Raw genomic sequence first — 7,814 nt, forward strand, 5'->3', positions numbered from 1 at the left:
AACAGCAACTAGACACCAGAATAAACCCTTACAGAAGAAAATCTAAAGGACAGAGACATACACACACCATTAGGAGCACATGTCTCACAGAACAACCATTCCTTCTTTGACCCCATCATCCTCACACCCAAGAGAATTTTCCCTAATGCTTTTAAAAAGAGCATTTAGGAAGAAAAAATCATAAGCTGGCCGGACACTAAGAACTAAGGACTAAACATTGATATTGGGTTGATGGCACATTATATTATATCCAGCTCCTGAACTCTTAGCTGAGAATGAACCCTTCTTTTGATAGGCTTCAACTTCCAAGTAAACAGCTTTTTACCTTCTGCATATTTCTGTCTAATGCCCATGAACATTTTTCTCATCCCTTCCTCTGGGATAAGTGTGGGCATTTGGGCTAGTTAGGGGAAGATTAAATCAATTCAAAATGGCTGCCCAATATCAGGTAAGTCAGGATGGGGGTGGCTAGCCAGGTGGTTGGAGGTCCAGCAGGCTGCAGGGAATGGGGGTCTGCAAGGGAATGAGGGACAGGCATCACCGGTGGGTGAGGTGGGGACAGGTGTGACACATGGGTTGGTGGGGCAGCTGTGACCTATGAGGGTAGGGGGAGTAGCAGCTCACTGTCACTGGGCACATCATTTACTGTGGAGCAGACTCATTCTCTAGTTAGTAAACATCTTGCATCTACACGTGTGGCCCTATTAGGCTGCAGGAAATGAATTAACTTCAGAGCAGGGTAGTATTTGTAAACACAAGTACGACCCTGCTGCAGACATTTTTAGTGTGTTACAGAGCACATATAGACACTGACTAAGCTGGCTGCCTGCCCTGCACTGGAGCCCTGCACAGGAGCACACTCGAGCCCCAGCCAGCCCCTTCACAGCACATTGAGCCGGGTCAGAGTAGCCCAAGGCTGGTAGACTGCCCCCTCAGCATCCCTGCCAGATGCGGCTACTCCGACCCGGCTCAATGTGCTGCAAATCCAGGCACGTGTTCAAATGGTGCTCCCAGGACCAATAAACTCCAGCACACTATGCACAGCAGTTTTTTGCTGCATGCCAATAGCATACGTACATACACTCACTGACTCTTTGTTTTTAGTAAACTAAAATCTAAAATCGCAGGATGATGGCTGGACAGGCCATGAAGTATGTAATGTAAAGAAGGTTTCAGTCTCTGGAAATGGACGAGGGCCCACTAGCTCTGTCTAGTCCTGCATCTTCTCTGTGCACAAAAACTCCAACTACTGGAGCTGTCAGTTTATTACTTTCCCCTAAGCATTAATTTGGAGAAAGCAAACAGAAGAGAACCCAGGCTGCTTTGTTGTGCAACTTCCTTAGGGGACCTGGCAGCGGCTCCCTTTTGGCCCCCAGTCCCCTCTGAATATCAAGAAGTTTTAAAAGACCTTTTCAGTCCCAACCCTATTAGATAGTATTTGCAACATAAAGAAAAGGAAGGGAGACATGTTAAATCTGATTAGTTAGAGACATGATGCGAAACATGTTAGTGGGTTTTTGTGCCTGGTATTAGGATTTGATACATTTATGGAAGGGATTTACATGATTACATTGCCTCTAATACAAGGAGCCAGTGTTCAGAAACCCAGGAGGTCTCTTCAAGTCCCCCACTCCTGTATGTATTGTTACTGGAATGGAAAGAGTTGATATACGTGGGTTTGGGTTAATGTTTTGTGGGTTGGATTAACTGATTATGTCTATGCCAATAGCATTCCCCCGTTAAGAGCAGGAATTAGCAGGTATTTCTGTGGAAACCTAAAATGTCATTACTTTATCATACAGAGAGGCTAGCTCAAATACAGTGTGTGGACTTAAATTAGGAGAAATTATTTGGTCTTTCAAGTATTCTTTTGTGTAAAACTATTAATCTAGAGTGTAAATCTCTTTGAGGCAGGGTCTGCCTCTTATAAATAGTGTGTGCTTTGTCTACTTTCAATGTCTAAGTCAATGTGGAACCAATATCAAATAGGTACAGCAGATGCTAGGTTCATGAAAAAAGAAAAGCATAAAATATTACTTTTATTTATTTTTCACTAATAAACTAGGAAGGAGGGCATCAGATGAATTCCCATATTCCTCTAAAACAGAGAATCACTTTTATTTGTTCCATTATTTTATTGGATTTAGTATGTTTCAAAGAGATGTTTCAGATGCAAAGCTGGGCTCTCACAGAAGACTTAAGACATCCCTGGTTTTTGACAAAGGATTTTATGCAGTGAAATTCAAGAATTTGACTCTAAAGGAAAGGGTTGGTAAGAGAATTCAAGTATATAAACAGTGCATCAGTTTGGGATTGAATTTTTAAATCAACACAGAGAAAGCAGTACTGGAACTGCCTTCCAACAGAGGCAAAAATTTCATGAGTATTAGGAAGGTGTGTGATAAGGAAACTTCATATAGGAAAGCGCGTGATAAGGAAGGTGCTTATTAAACGACTGGTATACCATATAGTTGCCCGGACTCAGTGGTACTAAGGGGTCTATTATGGTTCTTGCTTCTGTAATATGTATAAAATTAAGAATAGGGTGGAAGAGGGAAAGCAAAAGGAAGAGAAAAACTATTCTATAAATTGCTTCCGCAGTGTTGTGTATGCACAGAAACTGCAGCTACTCTTGCCTTTGTCCCATTCTCAGAAGCACCTGCAGAAGTAGAGCGTATATCAGGAGCTGCATGATGATGATGTCAATGCATGTTTTCTCTGGCTGACATATTGCTATCCTTCCAAAGAAACCTTGTATTTACTTTCAGTGTAATTTTAATGGGAATAAAGTAGGAATCTAAGCTTGGCATTCTATTTTTATGGTCACGTAAAGGGCATATTTACCACTCTCAAACACAAGGGGAATGTTATTCCTGAATGTATAGCCAGGTGCGCATGGACAAATATGTATGTGTTCAGAATAGGAGCTACAAATGAGGGACAGAACTCCCTTGTTTTGTGACTAGAACAATCACCCAAGGGACAGGTGGTGCTGCGTTATAGGCCTCTGTCATCTACATTTGAAATTGTGATACCCTGACTTCCCAATATAGCACTCTAACCACTACACCACAGGTCAGATATTAGGCATCCCTTTCTCTGGTGCTCCTTTGAAGCTGGATTACCTGGGGAGACACAAGAGGAAGGTGAGAGAAATAAAGCAGAGCCAGGGGAAGGAGCAAGACAGAGAGGGTATGACTCAGTGAGGTGGCTACTGGCCTGGAAGAGAGAGGGTCCTGTGCCTGGATCCATGTTCCCAGCAAGGCACAAGTTTACTGCCCTCCATCCACTTTTTTAATGACTGTTACTGGCTCAGCTTCAAAAGGTTTGCTGGAGAAGGGAGTGGATTATGTCTGACCTTCAGTGAGGTGCCTGGAGTGCTGTACTGAGAAGTAAAAGTGGCCTGGTCCAAACCCTTGGAATATTTCAACATCCTGTGTGAGTGGCCCAGCCTGACCTGTGGTGAGGGTGCTGTATTGGGAATTGAGGGAAACCCTGGTCCCCCCCCCCCGGCTAGTTGAGGGGGCACCTAAATCCTAAGACCTCCAGCATCTCAGATGAGTGCCATAGCAACTGGGCAAAAGAAGGGCCCACTCAGCCCTTTTCTCTTCCTGAGGCTAATCCTAGTAGTCAGCAGTTCTGGCAACACATATGGGCTATGGTCACTACTCAATCAATGCTGCTTTGTAGTTGTCCACACACATAGAACTGCATATCCAGCAAAAAAACCCTGTTTCCAAAAAGGCCAAGTGGACAACCAAAATGTTACCGCTTTGATGACCATAAAATAATAAAATGCTACCATACTGTGCATTTGTGCAAGGTAGCCAGCTCCATTTAATGCATGCCAAATGTGTCCAAATAAGCAGTTAGTGCAGTATAGTTAGTATGTTGTAAATTCACATCCTAGATGGACATTACCCAGGCAGAGAAGCCTGTATGATCAGAACTGAGTATGAGATGCCATGTTGATTGGTTGATAAAACAAAACAAAACAAAACTATTAATTGATGAAGAAAGGACTTCCTTAAATTTCACCAAAAAGTGTTAGACAGAACGTATATCTTTCTGGTTTGGTTTCATGACCATGGCTGACTATTCCTGGTAAGTTAGTCATTCATAACAGTGTTCATTGATATTTTTTGTCTCTCTCTTGTTTGCAGATTTCTTAATCTCTTCGGGACACTGCTGCTTGGATGGGATGGGTATGACTAACCAGACTTGTGTGAAGGAGCTAGTGTTGCTGGGATTTTCAGATTTCCAAGAAATGCAGACCCTGCTCTTTGTTCTGGTGTCTATCTCTTATGTGGCAGCCCTCACAGGGAACATGCTAATAGTATTCCTTACTCTAAGGGACCCTGCCCTTCACACCCCCATGTATTTCTTTCTCGGGAAGTTATCCTTTCTGGAGGTCTGCTATACATCTGTAATCCTCCCCAAGATGCTGGTGGATCTACTGTCTGGCACCCCAACAATCACTTTAACAGGCTGTGGGTTTCAGATGTTTTTCTTCAACATCTTGGCTACTGCAGAATGTTTCCTCCTCTCTGTTATGGCATGCTATTGATATGTTGCCATATGCAAGCCCTTGCAATACACCCTTATTGTGAGTCATAGAATCTGTGCTCAGATGTCTGCCTTTTCATGGAGTTTTGGCATTTTACTGGCTATTTGGCAATTTTATACAATATTCACAAAGCCCTTTTGTGGGTCAAACAAAATCAGCCATTTCTTCTGTGACATTGTTCTTGTGATGCAGTTGCCTTCTGCAGATACCTACACGAATGAAGTTGTTGTTACCACCCTTGCTGTGCCTATTGGAATCATCCCATTCCTGCCTTATTATCTCCTCTATTCTCAAGATGCCCTCAGCTGAAGGCAGACACAAAGCCTTCTCTACCTGCTCCTCACACCTCATTGTGGTTTCTCTTTTCTATGGAACAGGAACAGTTGTTTATTTGCAACCTAGTTCAGCCCATACTCAGGGCAATGACCGGTTCTTTGCCCTGATGTATACAGTGATGACACCCGTGTGTAATCCCATTATTTACAGCCTACGGAACACGGAGATTAAAAGTGCCTTCAAAAAATAAATTGGCAGGAAACTGTTCCCTCATATAAGGTCTTTAAAAGGATTCTGATATTGAAACATTCTGAGCTTGGGATAAAATGGGAGAGGAAAATGTTGAATTCTTATTTTGTCTGAAATAGAAAATGTATCGTTACTTGCAATGTCTGAATAGAAAATGTATCGTTACTTGCAATGTCCTATATTTCTTGTTCTCACTCAAGGGAAAATCGTGAATAACTCCATTCTCTTGACACTCACAGCAGTGTTGATATATGAAACATTTAACTGGAATACTGTGACCAATCCTAGTGCCCACGCACTTACAGAACATGTAGGAAATCTGGAGTGATGTTGCAGATATGGTAGGGATATAAACTTTGAATTTCAGAAGGAATCTGGCGGTTTCAGATTTTGTTTCAAGTCATTATGAAGATCAAAAGAAAGGTTCTGTTTAGTTTGGCTTTCTTTTGGATGACTAGCCATAAAAAAGAGTACCTTCCCAGAATTGCTGTTTAACTGGTGACAAAAGCATGTCCCTATAAAATGTTAAATCCAGTTACAAGTACCTGCTTTGATCCAGAAAAAAAAATGCATTAAATCCTCCATTCCTCATATCAGTATTCTTCCTAGTGAAGCTAAGAGCAAATTTCCTCACCTCTTTCCATCTGTCTGGCTAAAATGTCCTCCTGAATATTATAAAGTCTTCCAGAAAAATAGATATCAACCTCCAAAATGGGTGCTTTTCAATAGATCAGCATTTCTGATTTAAAAGAAAAAAACTAGCCAAGGACTAGCTATAAAACTAGCCAAACACTAGCTATAAAACATGCTAACAAGAGACTGAATCGGCCATATCTGTTTTTCTTTTTCAAGTGAAGCCTGAATAAAGACATGAGAGGAAATAAATGTTTTCACTTAGCAAGCAAATTCATAAGGGATAGCCCTCTTGTTAACTGAGTTCCAAGTTATTAATCCACCTATTAGTTTGTAGGGGGGACACTCATCAATAATGTGTGACATTGTTTTCACCTCTCCACAAGAGCACAATGTGTTAGCACTTAGGCCCCAATGGTGGAGGTCAGCTGTGCAGGGGCCTTTGCCTGTCCTGAACCTGTTTAGCAGAGACCACTCTTACCATGTTAATTCAAAGGCAGCAAGTTGATGAATGGGGTTTGTTACAAGGAACTTATTTGTGACTTCCCATGTTTCCCATTCCTTGGTCTAAAGAATATCTTCAGACAGATTTTGATCCAGGAGGTTGCTTCATAAAAGGTTCCATGAGGAAAGGAGGGTTTGGGTGGATTAAACATATCATTGTAAAGTGGTAGGTGAGATCCAGCACAAACGGAAGCCAGGGGAGGGGAGTTGAATGGAGCGTTCCAGTTACGATACACATGGTTGTGTTCAGCTGGGTGTCAACAAGATGTGTGTGTGATAACCTTTGCCAAACAGGTACAGAGCACTCTGCTACTGCATATGATAGGGCAAGAGCTGAGGTCCAAAGCATTGTGGCTACAGATCCCCAGGTTGATCCAGCAAGCATGACTAGCATGTTATTTTGGGATTTGACCTTTGCTGCTGTTTTCTTGAAATGTTCCTGCAAGATCAGGGTTCTGTCTAAAGACACTTCCAAATATGTTATGCATGGATCATGCTTTAGCCTCTGGCTACCCACGTAGATGTTAAGATCTGTTTTCGTGCTGGCATTGTGGAGGTGCAATACACTGGATACAGGACTCGGCATGAGCCATCATGTGGTGCAGTAGTCTGCCAGCTTTGTCGCATCTTCATTCAGGTTTTGATCCAGCGTATGGAAAGATGGAGTTTTAATGGCACAGCTGATATCATCAGTCTAGATGAACTTGCGGGATGTGATTGTTGGTAGATCATTCGTGTATAAGTTGAACAGAGTTGGGGCCAGCACTGAGCCCTGTGGAAGTCCATTGGCCTGTCACCTCCATGAGCTTGTCCCGTGCCCAAAGTGGACTCTGAATCATTTTTTACAAAGAATTGTTTCGATGACTGTAACAATCCAGCTTGGAAGTACTTTTGACAGCTTTAGAAGCAGGCCAGTGTGTCGTACTGTATTGTAGGCAGCTATGAGGTCCAGTGGCACTATGCTTAAAAATGAATGTGATGTATTTTTTATCACAGAGACTCTTCAAGTTAAGGATGGATGGATGCCTTCCTGACAGATGAACTCTGGTTCCGCAGCAATTTCTTGTAAGACACCTGAGAATCACTAGCTGGGGTTCTATTGCTGTTGGACACCACGGTGATTCAACACAAAGCCCACAACTCTCCTGTCCCTACCCTGCCTCCCCCCTTACCAGCATTAAAATATGAAACTCTGGTGGAACTTCACTTAAAAAAAAGATTCCAGGTTCTTCCAATTGAAAGCCTTTTATTTCAAGTCTTTCATTTTATGTTAATAGATTCAAGGCAAAATAAAACTAATCTTCATAAGACAGATCAGAAAGGTGACCTTTTAGGTTGACCATATGCTTGGTGAAGTATGCCTGTATTTTAAAGTAATATTCCTTTGTATTGCAAACTCTTTCATTAAAGAATGCCATGGTTTTTGTGATGCCTTTGCAGAATGTTAATATTGCAAAAAATGCAGGAATCTATTTTGGCCACTTACATGTGGCTGTAGGATCAGATTTTAACAGATGATAATCATTTGTTAACAAGGAATATGATGTTAACTAGTGGATAAAATGGGAATTCTTGATGAAGAAAG

At 42.0% G+C, this 7,814-nt stretch overlaps 1 pseudogene; it reads left to right on the top strand.

Moving 5' to 3' along the window:
- Window positions 1–4,552: 4,552 nt before the first annotated feature.
- LOC112548058 lies at window positions 4,553–5,093 on the top strand (annotated as a pseudogene).
- Window positions 5,094–7,814: the final 2,721 nt, after the last annotated feature.

Source organism: Alligator sinensis, unplaced genomic scaffold (genome assembly GCF_000455745.1).
Source record: "Alligator sinensis unplaced genomic scaffold, ASM45574v1 scaffold186_1, whole genome shotgun sequence".
In the NCBI taxonomy this organism is placed as follows: domain Eukaryota; kingdom Metazoa; phylum Chordata; order Crocodylia; family Alligatoridae; genus Alligator; species Alligator sinensis.